General features: G+C 53.8%; 1 long non-coding RNA gene and 1 pseudogene across 1 annotated transcript; one reads left to right on the top strand and one right to left on the bottom strand.

Annotated features, from left to right (window-relative positions):
- Nucleotides 1-240: 240 nt before the first annotated feature.
- LOC121045155 (40S ribosomal protein S19-like) lies at nt 241-969 on the bottom strand (annotated as a pseudogene).
- A 2462-nt stretch (nt 970-3431) lies between these two features.
- Nucleotides 3432-6756, top strand: LOC121044883 (uncharacterized). The gene is made up of 2 exons (XR_005797522.1): nt 3432-3552; nt 6338-6756. It is a non-coding gene; the product is annotated as an uncharacterized LOC121044883 (long non-coding RNA).
- The last annotated feature ends 8183 nt before the right edge of the window (nt 6757-14939 follow it).

The following is a 14939-nucleotide window of genomic DNA, read 5'->3' as shown; positions in this document are numbered from 1 at the left end:
AACAGTCTTGAAATTAAGTAGTGTAAGTCCTTCAGCTTGGTGTTTTTTTTCCTTCCACAGACAAAGCAACTTACTAACCCAGAATTTGTTCTAATGCTTCTTCTTCTTTTTTTAATGTTTATTTATTTTGAGGGAGAGAGAGTACACGAGCAGGGAGAGAGGCAGAGAGAGAGAAGAAAGAAGATCCTAAGCAGGCTCCATGCCCTCAGTGGAGAGCCCAACGTGGGGCTTGATCCCACGAACCGTGAGAGATCATGACCTGAGCCTCAATCAAGAGTCGGTTGCGTAACTGACGGAGCCACCCAGGCACCCCTGTTCTAGTGCTTCTTGTTTGCCGTTGCCAACTGTCTGAAGATTCTGCCCAGATCTCTCTGTCCCTGAGGTGTTAGTTCGTGGCCCCCATCTTGGTCCTTCTCCACCATTTTCAGCCCCTCCAGGGCTTGAAGGATGCCATGGGCCACATTCTTGGAGCCTTAGCTGAAGTGGCTGGGCATGATGCTGTTTGTCTGTTGGCCCCCATAGATCTTGGTCATGGATCCAACTTGGTGCAGCCAGAGAGATACTCTGTGGAAATGCTCATGTGTGGAACCAGTTCTTATCATAAGGAGCAAGCTCTTGATGCTTGGGCAGCTTGACAGTGTCTGCCCATTTAGGAAAGTTTCAGCTTCCCAAACTTTTTGAGAAAGGCTGCTGGAGCTCTGAAGAACCCCTGAAGGTTCACGTCTTTTGCAGTAACTCCAGCCATATGTGGCCTCAGTGCTGACAGCCAGGGGATAGGGCCTTCCAGCTACCCGCCCCCACCTTCTTTTGCAAAGTTATTTTGGCTATTCTAAGTCCATTGAATTTCCACAAGAATTTTAGAATCAGCTTTTCAATTTCTACCAAAAAAAAGCTGCTGGCAATTTGACTGGGATTGTGTTGAATTTATAGATCAGCTTGGGGAGAACTGATCTTGACTATTGAATCTGCTGATCCATGAGCATAGTATAGCTCCTCATTTACTGAGGTCTCTAAGCAATGTTTTGTAGTTTCCAGTGCACAGGTCTTATACATTCTTTGCAGTCTTTCCCCTAAGTAATTCATATTTTTAAAGTTGATTTATTTATTTTGAGAAAGAGAGAGAAAGAGTGGGCACATGTGAGTAGGGGAGGGGCAGAGAGAGAGAGAGGGAGAGAGAGAACCCCAAGCTGACTCTCACAAGCCATGAGATCATGACCTGAGCTGAAATCAAGAGTCAGATGCTTAACTGGCTGAGCCACCCAGGCGCCCCTAAGTAGTTCATATTTTTAGAAATATAATTGATCGTATATCTTGATCTTATAATCTTGCTAAACACACACGTTAGTTCTAATAGCTCTTTTTTAGGTTCCATCAGATTTTCCACATGAAAATCCGTGCCATCTTCGAATAAAGGCAGTGTTACCTCTTCCTTTCAGTTCTGGATGCCCTTTTACCCTTGCCTTAGTGCCCTGAGCTAGAACCTCAGTACAATGTTGAATAGGGATGATGAGAGTAACATACTTGCCTTGCTCCTGACATTAATAGGAAATCTACGGTTCTTCTACAAAAATTCACACTTTTAGGGACTCCCTCTATGGCATCATGGATTCCTCTTCTCTGTTGGATTTTGCCGTCAGTATAGTCTAATATGCTTTAAAACTCTAGGATATTTTTTCTCTTTTAAAGGGGTTTTTGAGGATGGAGTGGTAAACAGAGGTGCTAAAGGAGCCTTCTTGAGTCGGAGGTATAGTGTTAGGGTTTTGCCAGGCAGGTGTGACCACAAAAGACAGAGGGTAAGAAGTTAAGATGATCTGATAAAGCAGAGACCCTGGGCTGAAGAAGAGAAGAGAATGAAGACAGAAGGGGGCTGACAGATGGGAAAATCATCTCAGGGTCAGTTGACTGGGGATTGAAAAACAGTTGTCTGAAGAAGAGTTGAACCAAAGGAGCAGAAGGTGAGTTCAGAACGGAAAATGGGAGCACGTATAGGTGGTGACAGTGTCCAGGATGGGAACAAGGGTGTGCCAATTCACGTTCATGTGAATTGGCATACAAAGGTTGTAGAATGGAGATGCTTTTAGAGTTACCCAGGGTGCATTAGGAATTGGGATGCGAAGAGGTTTCAACAAATGCGAAGCAGGGCTGGGAGGTCAGTGGACAACAGTCATGAGGGAGAGTGGCAGAGGTGGATGGAGCAGGAGCTTTTGCAAGAAAGTGACAGAGGGGCATCCGGGTGTCTCAGTCAGTTAAGCATCCGACTTCAGCTCAGGACGAGATCTCGCAGTTCATGAGTTCAAGCCCCACGTTGGGCTCTGAGCTGACAGCTCAGAGCCTGGAGCCTGCTTCAGATTCTGTGTCTCCCTCTCTCTGGGCCCCTCCCTGACTTGTGCTCTGTCTCTCAAAAATAAATAGGCATTTTTAAAAATTAAACAAAAAAAAAAGTAACGGAGTGATGTTCTGGAAGCAGCAATGGGGAGCCAGGAAGGACCTGACTCTTATCTCCTGACCCTTGGCGCCGTCCCAAGAAGAGGTCACAAAAGCAGCAACGACCCAGGGAGGTGCAAGAGTCGTTCCCCCCAGGTTTTGGGCCAGTTCCTCTACCTCTGGTTACACTTGGGGATTAGAGTTTAGCCCTGGCCTGCAGCCCAGTGACTGGAGGGCAAGGTGTGGCCCGTGGCCTGGAGGTAGAGAAGAGCCGCGGACTTGGATTCCTTGGGCAAGTCATTTTGCTTTTCTGAGCCTCAGTTTTATCAACTCTAAAATGGGATGTTAGACTGAGCCTGGGTGGTTCAGTCAGTTAAACGTCCGTCTCTTGGTTTTGTCTCAGGTCGTGATCTCACGGTTCGGGAGTTTGAGCCCCCGCGCTGGGCTCTGTGCTGACAGCGCGGAGCCTGCTTGGGATCCTCCCTTTCCCTCTCTCTCTGCCCTTTCCCTGCTCTCTCTCTCTCAAAGTAAATAAATAAATTAAAAAAAATAAAATAAAATGGGATTTTATACACACAGAGGATTAAATTGAATAAAATAATATCCCAAGTGCTTAAGAATGGCTCCGACTACGATTATTTTGAATTCCTAGGGTCAGACTCTGCTTCTCCTGTCCCTCGGTAGGAGTTTCCCGATTTTGGCCCGAAGCCTGACAGACGAATCTGTCCATCCCCTTGAAAGCGAAGAGCTGGGTCCCTCCTCCTCAGGGCTGCATAAGGGCCTTGAACGTGTTCCCTGAACCTCGGGACTCTTATAACCCCGGAGATTCTTGCCTCAGATCCAGGGTCGGGAGGCTGGGCAGCCCCCAGTCTGCAACCGAACAAGGAGCAGAGGCTGTAGGTCCTGGGAAGGGAGGAAACAGGAAGCAAAGTGTGCACCTATCACCAGCCACCACGAGCAGGGGAGGAAGGGGCTTCACCGGCGTCACCCCGGTTGGAGGGGGGGGGGGCCGCCCACCTGGGAGGCTGGCAGTGACCTAATACACGGCGGGCTACTCCGCGAAGCAGCTCCCCGTTCTTCCAGATGCAGAGAACATCAGCGACTTGCCCAAGTTCTTGCAGCCAGTAGGTAGGACTTAGTGGGTGCGACTGGAGACTTTCCCTGTGCCGATAGCCCAATCTCCTCTAAACCCTCATCTGGGGGAGCGGGGACTGGTTTCTTTTCTTTCTTTCTTTTTTTTTTTTCCAATGTTTATTTGGGGGGGAGGGGCAGAAGGAGCGGGGGGAGAGACACTTGCTCCTTGGCGAGTCATTTAACTTCTCTGAGGCTCCGTTTTCTGATCTGAGAGTGGCTATCTCATGGGCTTGCTGTGGGCCCTGTAGCCTAGTCCAAGATGGAGACTGAGAGAGGGGTGCAGGTTGGAGCCGGAGTCATTTCTTTGAGAGGGACCCTTGGCTTTTTTCCAGGAGGTAGTGACAGAAGAAGGGGTGGGCTCTGGGGGACAGACAGACCTGGATTCTTATCGCACTTACAAGCTGTGGGACCTTAGGGAAGGGACTTATGCTTCCCTTTGCCTCTTTACCCCTGAAACCCAGACTTCAGTTTCCACGTTGATAAAAAGGCGCAAAGCATACCTACCTCTTGGGCTTGCGGAAAGGGTCAAGCGAGGGAATGTTGCAAAGTGCCCATAGTAGGTGATTCGTGAACACGGTGTCCAGATGTCTCCTCCACCAGCCTTGCCAGGAGAATCCCTTGATGAGCAACCCCCACCCCAACCTTTACCTCTTTCAGCTAGCGGATCGCTAACTTCTGCAGGGAATTCCTTTCTCAGGTTGGTTTCCCCTCCCGCAGTCAGGAGAGGTGCCCCTGCCAGCAAACTGGAGAATGACTTGGTCAGGGTGGCTGGTGGCTCAAAGAGAAGTCTCACTCGTCCTCTGCACCTCCGCCCTTCCCAGGGTGATTTGTCCCTGCCCACAGCGACATGTCCTTTGTGAATCGTGTAAGTTAAAAGCCTCCCTGGGCACCTGCAGGCGCCCCCCAACCTTCCTAGCTGGGCATTGACCATAACACTCCTTCTCCAATGCTAGTACCCCTCTGCCCAGCCTCTCTTGCTGCCCTGGTCAGCCCTTGACCTCCCAGCCACAGTGACTGCAGCACCCCCCCCCCCCCCCAGCACACCCCTTGGCTGGGAACACCCTCCGCCCCAGCAAAAGTTTTGCTCGCCTTTCAAGGCCCGACTCAGATTCGTCTCTCCCCTAACTAAAGCTCTCCCAGAGCCCTTTCCCTGCAGGACTAACTGCTCCCTCCTCAGTGCTCCACCCCCAGGCTAGCCAGGCACAATGCTCCCGGGGCAGTGGGATGGTGTCCACAAATCACAGCTGTTCTGCTCCTGCTCCTCTGGGAAGAGGGCAGATGTGGCTGGTCTCTTGTCCCATCCTGTCCAGGCGTCTGGACACGTGCTCAGGGCCCTTCAGGGTCCCCTGTGCAAACGTTCCCAGCCCCCATCTGGGCTCTGAGCCCCAGAGGTAGCAGGTGTACCCCTCATCCGGCACGGAGGTTCTGGCTCCGCCCCCCTTGGCTCTAGGCAAAGCTATAGTACAGATGGGAATGTCGAAAATATCCGTGACATATTCCAAACTGGCCTACTTTCCTATCACGAGAGAGTCTGGGACTGAGACGGGCGAGGACACGTGAGATGGGAGTTTGGGACCTCTTCCCACCTCTGTCTTCCTCTCTCAGCTCAGTTGTTAGACAGGAGAGGGATTTGCAGCCTCACCCAGCAGTTCCCCCCCCCCCCCCCCCCCCCCCCCCCGCTCTGCAGCTGCGCGCTGGAGGTGTTGGTGGGGAGGGTGGCGTGGGGGTGTAAGGGGTCTGGCGGAAGTTGGTGAAGGAACCAAGGCCGGGTCCTGTCGTGGGAATCCTCCAGCCCCAGGAAGGCAGTGGAGGTCATGTCATTGGACTTGGGGGCTGAAGGCTTGGGTTCCAGCCCTGCTTCACCTGTGAAGCTTCGGGCAAGTGTCTTCACTTCTCTGGGCTTTGGTTTCCTCATCTGCAAAATGGGCTCCTCGTGATCTGATCCTTGCTTTGCCCTCCTTGGCTTGGTTATGGGGTTGCCATGAAGACCGCAAAGCTCTGGACCCTGACTTATTGGTCCAGCTTCCAGGTTTCTCACGCAGGTGGCGCTGTGCCCTTGCACGCAGGACACCAGCTCCAGCCCTCTGCCTCCCAGCAGGCCTGGCCGGGCCACCACCCTTAATGCTGGTTTAATGCTGAGTAGGAAGTCACCCACAGTCCGGCCTGCTGCCAGGCCCTCATCACCCCTCTTGCAACTGGCAGGAAGTTCACACTCAGAGCTGATCTCAGTCTCTCTTTCTGACATGCAACAAACGCCTGGAGGGTTCTGGCTTGTCTCCTCCTTCACCCCAAAAGTGATCGTTGTTTCAGTTCCTGCCTTTTCACGATGGACGCATCATCCTTCTCTGTTTCTCGCGGTGCACAGGGTCCTTGGGACATTTCCTAACTCTGATGAGGCTGGATTTCTTTCTCCTTTCAGGTGCCTTGTCCAATTTGGGATTCTATGGGTGTGTGGGGGGGTGGGGAGTGGAGGGGGGGCGGGGGTGTGTGGAGAATGTCTGCCTCAGTTTCCCCAGCTGGCACACAACTAGAGAAATAAGTGAGTCAATTGGGAAAGATCGGTTGCTATGGATCCATTAAGTGGGGCAAGAACAGAAATAATGGTTCATATTTAAAACACTTATTGTGCACACACCCTCCTGCAGTTAGTGCACTTCTAGGAATTTATTCTACAGATATGCTCACATTGTGTGAACTGAAATAATTACCAGGATATCTCTTGCACCGGACGTGGCCCAAATATCCATCAACAGGGCACCTTTATTTTATTTCGTTATAGGTTTCGTTTTTAAGTTATCTCTACACCCAGCATGGGGCTCGAACTTACAACCCCAAGATCAAGAGTCGCAATGCTCCACCGACTGAGCCAGCCAGGCGCCCCAACGGGGCACCTTTATATGCTCTGGTGCAAACAACGTCCGGTTTATATCATTGAGTGTATCTCCCCTGCTGCCGTGTGGGTAAGAGAACACAAAGAAAATGCTGGTGAGCACATGGGCAAGCCCTGAAAGGCCAAAGAAAGTGGAAATGGTGTTTGCTTCTGGTTGCTGGACCTGGGTACCTGTGGGGCCAGAGGCCGTGGTGGGGAACCTGGTTTTCCGCTCTATTTCCTTTTGTACCTTTTGAATTTTGTATCACTTGCAAATAGGACTTCCTACTCAAAAAATAAGTCAAATTAACTTTTTTCCACTCCTGGAAGTCTTGTATGTCACTAATTTTTGGTCCCCAGTGGTTATTGCTGCGATCAGAACCCCCCCCGGAGAAGGAGGGTAAAGCCAGGGGTAGGGCAGGGAGTGGTATGGAGACCTGGAAACTATCTTGGGATGGAGGGTGAAGCCCAGAAGGCCTGGCATAGAAGAGGTAGACGTGGGCGAGTAGCCACAGGAGAGACCCAGAAGGGTCGGGACAGTAGACTTCCCAGAATCCACGCAGCGCGGACACTCTGGAGGGTGGAGAAGACAGAAGAGACCAAGAGGACCGAAGCTCTGCCTGAGGGGACGAGATGGACGGCCCCAAATGAAGCTAAGTGGGTTATGAAAGCCCAGGGCAGAGGAAACTGCAGCTAGAATGCGTTTGCATGTGAGGAGGGCAGGGGTCGGGAAGGCTTTGCGCTGAGGAAATGGAATTTGAGCCACTAGAATTGGGAATCGGGTGTCAACAGGTGCAGAAGAAGGAAAGATCGCCCTTGGTGGGGACAGTATGGGCAAAGGCTGGCGTGCGAAGGGAAGATACAGAGCACGCGTGCACACACGCAAGCACGTGTGTGTGTGTGTGTGTGTGTGTGTGTGTGTGTGTGTGGTATTGCGGGAGGTAGCCAGAGATAAGGCTGGAAAGATTTAGGGGACAGATCTTGGAGGGCCTCGAATGCCAAGCTAGGACATTTATTGAGTATGTCAGGCATTCTCCCCTGAGGTGAATGGATCCTTAGGGCAGTGCTTCTCGAACTCTCTGAGGGTGAAAGACCTTTTTATTGTTGTCATTCAATTTCCAATGGGCTGTGAAACCACATTTAAAAAAATATAGTGAAAGGGCGCCTCGGTGGCTCAGTGGGTAAAGCTTCTGACTTTTCAGTTCCCGTCATGATCTCATGGTTTGTGGGCTCGAGCCCCACATCAGGCTCTGTGCTGACAGCTCAGAGCCTGGAGCCTGCTTCCGATTCTGTGTCTCCCTCTCTCTCTCTGCCCCCACCCCCACTCATGTTCTGTCTCCTCTCAAAACTAAATAAACATTAGAGGTGCCTGGGTGGCTTAGTGGGTGAAGCTTCTGACTTTTCAGTTCCGGTCATGATCTCATGGTTTGTGGGCTCGAGCCCCACATCAGGCTCTGTGCTGACAGCTCAGAGCCTGGAGCCTCTTCAGATTCTGTGTCTTTCTCTCGCTGACCCTCCCCCGCTCACACTCTGTCTCCCTCTGTCTCTCAAAAATAAATAAACATTAAAAAAAATTAAAAATATATATATAGCAAAAATGACCCTGTGCTAGGATGTTGTGGGCATGTCAAATCCCTGTAAAAGTTTCTCCACACTTATTCTCTATTTCTGTACTCCTCTTGTGAACCAGTGGCCACACTGGTCTGTGGCCAACGCTTTGAGTACCTTGCCCTGGGGGTCCTTGGAGGGGCTACAGAGGTCAGGGAGACCCACAGATTTTTTTTTTTTTTTTTTTGGTGGATGGGCGTGTATATTCATTTCTGGAGGGAGAGGGCACAGAACTTTTGTCAGGACCTCGACGGTTAAGGTCCTCAAAGGACACAATCCCCTGTGTAGGGGGTCATCACTGAAGGCCTTTGAGTGGAAAGCTCTGGTGGGGCAGAAAATGTGCCTGATTCATCCTGGGACTCCTCCCTACCTCACCAGCACCCAGAGCAGCCCGCCCCGGGGTCTCGCAGTGGAGAGAAGATTGGAGGAGGTTCCGGAGAGCAGGGGGGCCCATTTAGAGGGTGATTAAAATCATCAATGGGAAGGAAAACCAGACAGCTTTTTAAAACTGTGTTTGGGGGCGCCTGGGTGGCTCAGTCGGTTAAGCGGCCGCCTTCGGCTCAGGTCATGATCTCGCGGTCCGTGAGTTCGAGCCCCGCGTCGGGCTCTGTGCTGACAGCTCAGAGCCTGGAGCCTGTTTCAGATTCTGTGTCTCCCTCTCTCTGACCCTCCCCTGTTCATGCTCTGTCTCTCCTTGTCTCAAAAATAAATAAAATGTTAAAAAAATAAATAAAATAAAATAAAACTGTGTTTGGAGCAAGAAGGTCAGGGAGGGGTGGGTCTACGGCTTCGGGCGGAAGGCACTGGCACGTTAATATGGGAAGGTAGCTCCTCAGGACCCAACCGTGAGATCGTGCTGCCTGTCGGGCAAGCAATATCCTGAAAGGGAGCCAGCCTCTCTTGGGGTGGGAGCCGGGCAGAGGAGGAGGCTTTGGGGAGGCAGTGTGGGTCCAGAAAACAGCATCCTGGGGTCCTGCAAACATCTTCTGAGGCGTCAGGGGCCCGGGGCGTCAGGAAAGGCCAGGACTCATGGGGGCACCAGCTCCTGTTTCCAGCAAAGGTAGATGCTGCAGGTGGGTGGATGGAACGAACTCCCTGGAAGATCCCTACTTCCATTATTACCTTTTTTTTTTTTTTTTTTTTGAGGTGGAATTCGGTAGCATTTAGCGCATTCGGCCTGTTGTGCAACCGTCACCTCCACTGAGTTCTGAAACATTTCCTCACCCCCAAAGGAAACCACATACTCATCAAGCCTTTGCTCTCCGCGCCTTCCTCCTCCTCCAACCAAATCTCTATGGACGTACCTACTCTGAATATTTCACACAGACAGAATCATGCGATATGTGACCATGTGTATCTGGCTTCTTTCCCTTAGCCCATGTTCAGGGGCTGTCCAGCTTGAAGCCGGTCTTAGCACCTCACTCCCTTCTAGGGATGGGTAGTATTCCGTTGCATGAATAGATCACACATTGTGTAGCCGTTCATCCATTGAAGGACCATTAGGCTGTTGGGCCGTGTGGTAGTTCTGTGTTTAACTCTCTGAGGAATTGCCATACTGTTTTCCATAGTGGCTGAACGATTTTTCCTTCCCACCAGCAACGTGTGGGAGGGTTCCGCCTACTTTTACGATTAAACAGGTGGTTGCTCTAACCTTGGAAGGCAGGGAGCTGGCTTCCGGGGTGCCAGCATGGGTAAAATAGGTCAGGATGATACCTGCGCCCTTCCCCCCCCCCCCCCCCCCGCCCACCCTAGGCTTATAAGGCTAGTCGGCAGGTCTGGGAGGCTGCTGGCTGGAGTGGGGGCGTGGGAGGGTGTCCTTCCGTTTCGACCGAGGCATGTAGGTCAGATGGTGAAATCTAAAGCCTCAAAACCACGCTGGGTGTGGTCCTGCAGGAGTGGGGCTTGTGGTCCACCTGGGTCCACTGGTGACTTGCCAGTGAAGCTGCATTAGCAGGCAAAGCCATAAGCTGGGAAAACCAGAGGATAGTCCCCTCCACCCGCCCCCCCCCCCCCGAGCCCGCCCCATTGGTTCTCAAAGTGGGGCCCAGACCAGCAGCAGCCGCTCTTGGAAACTTGTTAGAAATGCGAATTCCGGGGCGCCTGGGTGGCGCAGTCGGTTAAGCGTCCGACTTCAGCCAGGTCACGATCTCGCGGTGCGTGAGTTCGAGCCCCGCGTCGGGCTCTGGGCTGATGGCTCGGGGCCTGGAGCCTGTTTCCGATTCTGTGTCTCCCTCTCTCTCTCTCTCTGACCCTCCCCCGTTCATGCTCTGTCTCTCTCTGTCCCAAAAATAAATAAAAACGTTGGAAAAAAAAATTAAAAAAAAAAAAAGAAATGCGAATTCCCAGGCCCTTCTTCAAAGTTACTGAATCAGAAACTTCAGGAATGGGCCCTAGCAGCCCTCCAGGGATTCCGATCCTCACTTCAGTGTAAGAACCACTGCCCGACCCTGAGGGGGAGCCCTAGTTAACGAGGGGGACTCCGCGCTCCAGTCTGATGGCAGAGATAGGGCCCCTGTCGGCCCTCTGACAGGGAAGACAGAGACTTGTGCTCAGAAAACTGCCAATCAGAGGGACATGTAGGCTTCTCTTCTTTGGCTTGAGGTGGCTGCAGTCAGGACCCCAGAGGACCCCCCTCCCACATTCTCTCTCCATTCTTCCGAAAGTGGGTTTGATGTGCTAATGAGGGCATCAATTATGGAGCGTCATTAGCATTCATTACAATAAGAAGCTGGAGAGGGGGACCACAGGGACTGAAGGACAGTCTTTTGAAACCTGCTATTCACTCCTCTCCTATAGGGTGGGAGGGGGAATGGGAGGGCCAGGAATGCGAGAGGTGACATTTAGGGGCTCTCAGGCGCTAGGCTGTGGTCCGAAGGGCGCATGCCTGGGGCAGAGGGAAGGCCCTCCTCCTCCTCCCGTCCCCTTCCCATGCCAGCTTCTGCACCGGACGCCAGGTCACTGCCCCTGGTCACTCTTTCTCCAGAACAGGGTCATATCACAGTTCCCTCACTGCCTGCAGGCCACCGTTGATGGAGTGTGGATGGTCCAAACCGGGTGGGGGGACCCTGACATGCCCTGGTTGGACAATAGCCCCGCTGGCAGGGGGCTTTCTCTAGGATCAGGGATGGGGGTTCCACGGTGGCCGAGCGAGCAGTCCAGCGTATTGCAGCCATGATTTCCACATCATCCTTTTCCCTGTGCCTTTCCCTAGAGGCCCACGTGCCCCTCTCTGCCCACCCCTGGTCCCATCTCCCTCTTTCCGCCCAGATGTTTGTGCAGGTGTACTCCCCGTTCTGATTGTGCCTTGGGGAAGGAGAGGCCGAGAATCCTCACCTCTAGCGTGCTCCCCCATAACCTCCCTCCTGCGGCTTCCCGGAAACAGGCAAGGGGGCTGCGTGCAGTGTGTGAGAAGGGCAAGGTGGGCGGTTAAACTGCCGTTTGCGCCCTCAAACATGCCAGCGGTCCCTTCCCCACCAAGAGCAGTGCCAGAGATGCAGGGGAGGAGGGCCAGAGGGAAGTTACCTGTTGAGGAATGAGAGTGGGGGTGGGGTAGCACCTGAGGCATCTCAGGTGGAGGCAGCTGGCATATTGGTTGTGCCCAGGCACCGTGCCAACTTACAGGAGCAGCTCTCGTCTCTCGGCTAGAGAAATAATGCCTGTGTTGCTCTGCCCCTGATCACAGGTGATGGCTTCTCCAGCCTTTTCCTTACCCCGGGAGACTCTGCCTTGGAGATGATTGGGGTGTGGGGGGGCACCTCTCTTCCCTGCAGATGGGGCAGAGGATCTCATGGGGTCGATGCCATCTGCCCTCTGGCTCACTGGGGGGCCTCAGGGTCTTTGTTTCTGTTCAGAAGCTGTATCTTTTCTCATCCCTCCGTGGGACCCAGCTGCCCTGCATTGGGTGGGTGTGGATGAAGCAGTTGGGGGAATAGGGGGTCAAGTGGACTCGCAGCTCTACAGATGATCAGGAATGTTAAGGATTTGTCTTTAAAAAGCAAACTACAGGGCCGCCCAGGTGGCTCAGTCGGTTGAGCGTCCAACTTCGGCTCAGGTCATGATCTCACAGTTCGTGGGTTCGAGCCTGCTTTCTTGCTCAGAGCCTGGAGCCTGCTTCGGATTCTGTGTCTCCCTCTCTCTGACCCTCCCCTGTTCATGCTCTGTCTCTCCCTGTCTCAAAAATAAATAAACGTAAAAAAAATTTTTTTTTGATAAAATAAAAAATAAAAAGTAAACTACAGGGGCATCTGGGTGGCTCAGTTGGTTAAGTGTCCGACTTCAACTCAGGTCATGATCTCATGGTTTGTGGGTTCATGGGTTCGAGCCCCGCGTCGGGCTGTGTGCTGACAGCTCAGAGCCTGGAGCCTGCTTTGGATTCTGTGTCTCCTCCTCTCTCTGCCCCTCCCCTGCTCACGCTCTGTGTCTCTCTCTCTCTCAAAAATAAATAAGCATTTAAAAAAATTTAGAAAGTGAACTACACAGGGGCGCCTGGGTGGCTCGGTTGGTTGAACGTCCGACTTGGAAGTCGGCTCAGGTCATGGCCTCTCGGTTCATGATTTCGAGCCTTTGAGCCCCACATCGGGCTCACTGCTGTCAGCACAGAACCCGCTTCGGATCCTCTGTCCCCCTTCTCTGCCCCTCCCCCCACTCATGCTGTCTTTCTCTCTCTCCAAGAAAAAAAAGAAAAACAAAAAGTGAGCTACACAAATAAAAAAATAAGACCTGGATCTGATTTAAGCTCCTCTCTATGGAAGAGCTCCTTATGACGCAGGAGGTCACCTTAGGGTGGGGAGAGCATTGTCCTGCTGATGCCTTTGGAACTGTTCCCAGTCTCTGGGGGGCTGGCTCACAGAACCTCTCCCCCCAGTCTCCATGTGACGGGGCAAGCATCTTTCCAGTCATCATCCAGGGCTAATGCCCAGTTCCTTAACCTGGACATACCTGTATGTCTTAACCTTCAGATACATCCCTGAGCCCAGATCTCTTCCATCCACTGAGGCTGCCCCTGCTTCTGGCAGTCCATAGGGTTAGGAGGTGGTGGTGGTGATAGAAACGAGGCTGGGAGCTTTGGAGTCAGGCAGATCCGGGTTTGAATGTCAGCGTTGCTGCTCTTAGATCCGGCTAGTGGCTGTTGCTCTCTGAGCCTTAACCCTTTATCTCTGAAATGGGGCTGAGAATGCCCACTTCCGCAGGGTTGTTGAGAGGGTCAAATTAGAGACTGCGAGTAAAGCACTTGCTGAGTCCCTTCTCCTTAGGTGGGCACAAAGTGGGGCAGGGAAGAGACCCTGCCTCAGGGGGAACCCCACAGGGAGAGGAAGGGCAGAGTCTGTATAGTTGAGTCAGAGTCCTGAACGGAGGAACAGAAGCTAGAGGCCCCAGGCTGCAGGCTCTGAGAGGCTCGGGAGGCGGTGTCCAAGCAGCTGGGGGGAAGCCACCCCTCCTCGCACTGCCCCCTCCCCTACACAGGGCCTGCTGCCTCCCATGCCCATCCTGGGCAGACAGCCAGGCAGGGAGCTGGCTGAGTGCCCACGGTGTGCTCAGCGGCCAAAAGATGGGCACCGTCCAGTTGGCAGAGGGAGAGGCAGCTGGCCCAGGATGGGAGAAGTCAGGGTGCCGACTGGGGTCGTGTGCCCAGACGGTGTGTCCGAGACACCGCTCTTGGCTGCTCTCCTGAGCTATCCTGCTGGAGCTGGGAAGGCCCTCCCCTCACCCCCCACCTCCTGCCCTGGCCCTACCACCTAAGTTACGGCAACTGGAGATTAATCTGTAAGGGGCATTTGAGACTAGCCCCTAGCCAGGCTTGTGGCTGGCTCAGGGGCAGGCCTGCGGGCCGGGCAGGAAAATGGGAGAGCCTAGATTAAGGTTGCAACCGGGTAGACCAGGAAGTGGGGAAACCGGTTTGTCATTTGGGCCACTTGGGGTGGGGTCTTCTCTCCTGCCTCTCTGCCTGCCTGCCACTCTGCCTGGCGTCCTACAGTGAAGAGGTGTACTGTGTCCCTTTTCTGCTCCATCTAAACTGGCTTTGGGAATGCCAGGAGTAAACAAAAGGGGCAGGGGACTCAGTCCACCTTCCCCTCCCCAAGAGAAGCTTGGGAGAGGAGGGACAGGACAGAGAACAAGAGGGAGAGAGGAAGCAAGTAACCAGAACAGGAGGAAGGGTCAGGGTCAGGGTCAGGGTCTGTGCCAGTCTGAGCTGGAGAAGTCTATGGAGCCAACAGGTAGGCCAGGGTGGGACAGGGAGGGGGTGGGAGTCGAGCGGGGGCGGGGCAGAGCTGGTGCTCTTCAGGCTGCCTTGGAAGTGGCAGTGGCATCTCCAAGAGAGGTGTGAGAAGGGGCTCGAGCGCCCGGCTTGGGGGGTCCTACTTGACAGATGAGCAGACTCCCCTCCCTCCCGGCACGGGCCTCTGCAGTTCCAGCAGATGCCTGCAGGAGGGGCCGCAACCGGAGCTGGGGGCAAGGAGACAGCCCAGCAGGGGGCGCCGGGGGACTGGGTGCCTGCGGCAGAGCGGTGTCTAAGGCGCGGGGGAGGGGGGTGTCCCGGTCGAGGCCGAGGAGGGTCCAGACTCTTTCCGCATCGGGCAGCTGTGGCTTCCGGAGGTCACCTTGGCTGAAAAGTGGCCCCCGAGTCCCCGCGCTCCGCCTTTGCCTCCCTGCCCGGTCCCTCCCCAGATGCTTTTCCCACCCAAGGCGTGCCAGGGCTTGGAGACCGAGAAGTCCCCCACCCTCGAGGTGCACCCCTCTCCTCCGAGGCCGGTCCCGGGCCTCAGGGATTCATCTCTATCGTGGCGAGAGGATTGCATGGGGTGGGAGAAGCAGGTGGAGCGGGGAGGGGAGCGTGAGCGCGCCCCGCACCCCCGGCCCGGCCGCGCGCCGCGGGATCCCGCCGCGCAGCTGGAGGGCGCGAGGC

This window comes from Herpailurus yagouaroundi, unplaced genomic scaffold, assembly GCF_014898765.1.
Source record: "Herpailurus yagouaroundi ecotype Mexico unplaced genomic scaffold, PumYag 189, whole genome shotgun sequence".
NCBI lineage: Eukaryota > Metazoa > Chordata > Mammalia > Carnivora > Felidae > Herpailurus > Herpailurus yagouaroundi.
The sequence above is the reverse complement of the archived record's forward strand: the minus strand, read 5'-3'. Positions and strand labels throughout refer to the sequence as shown.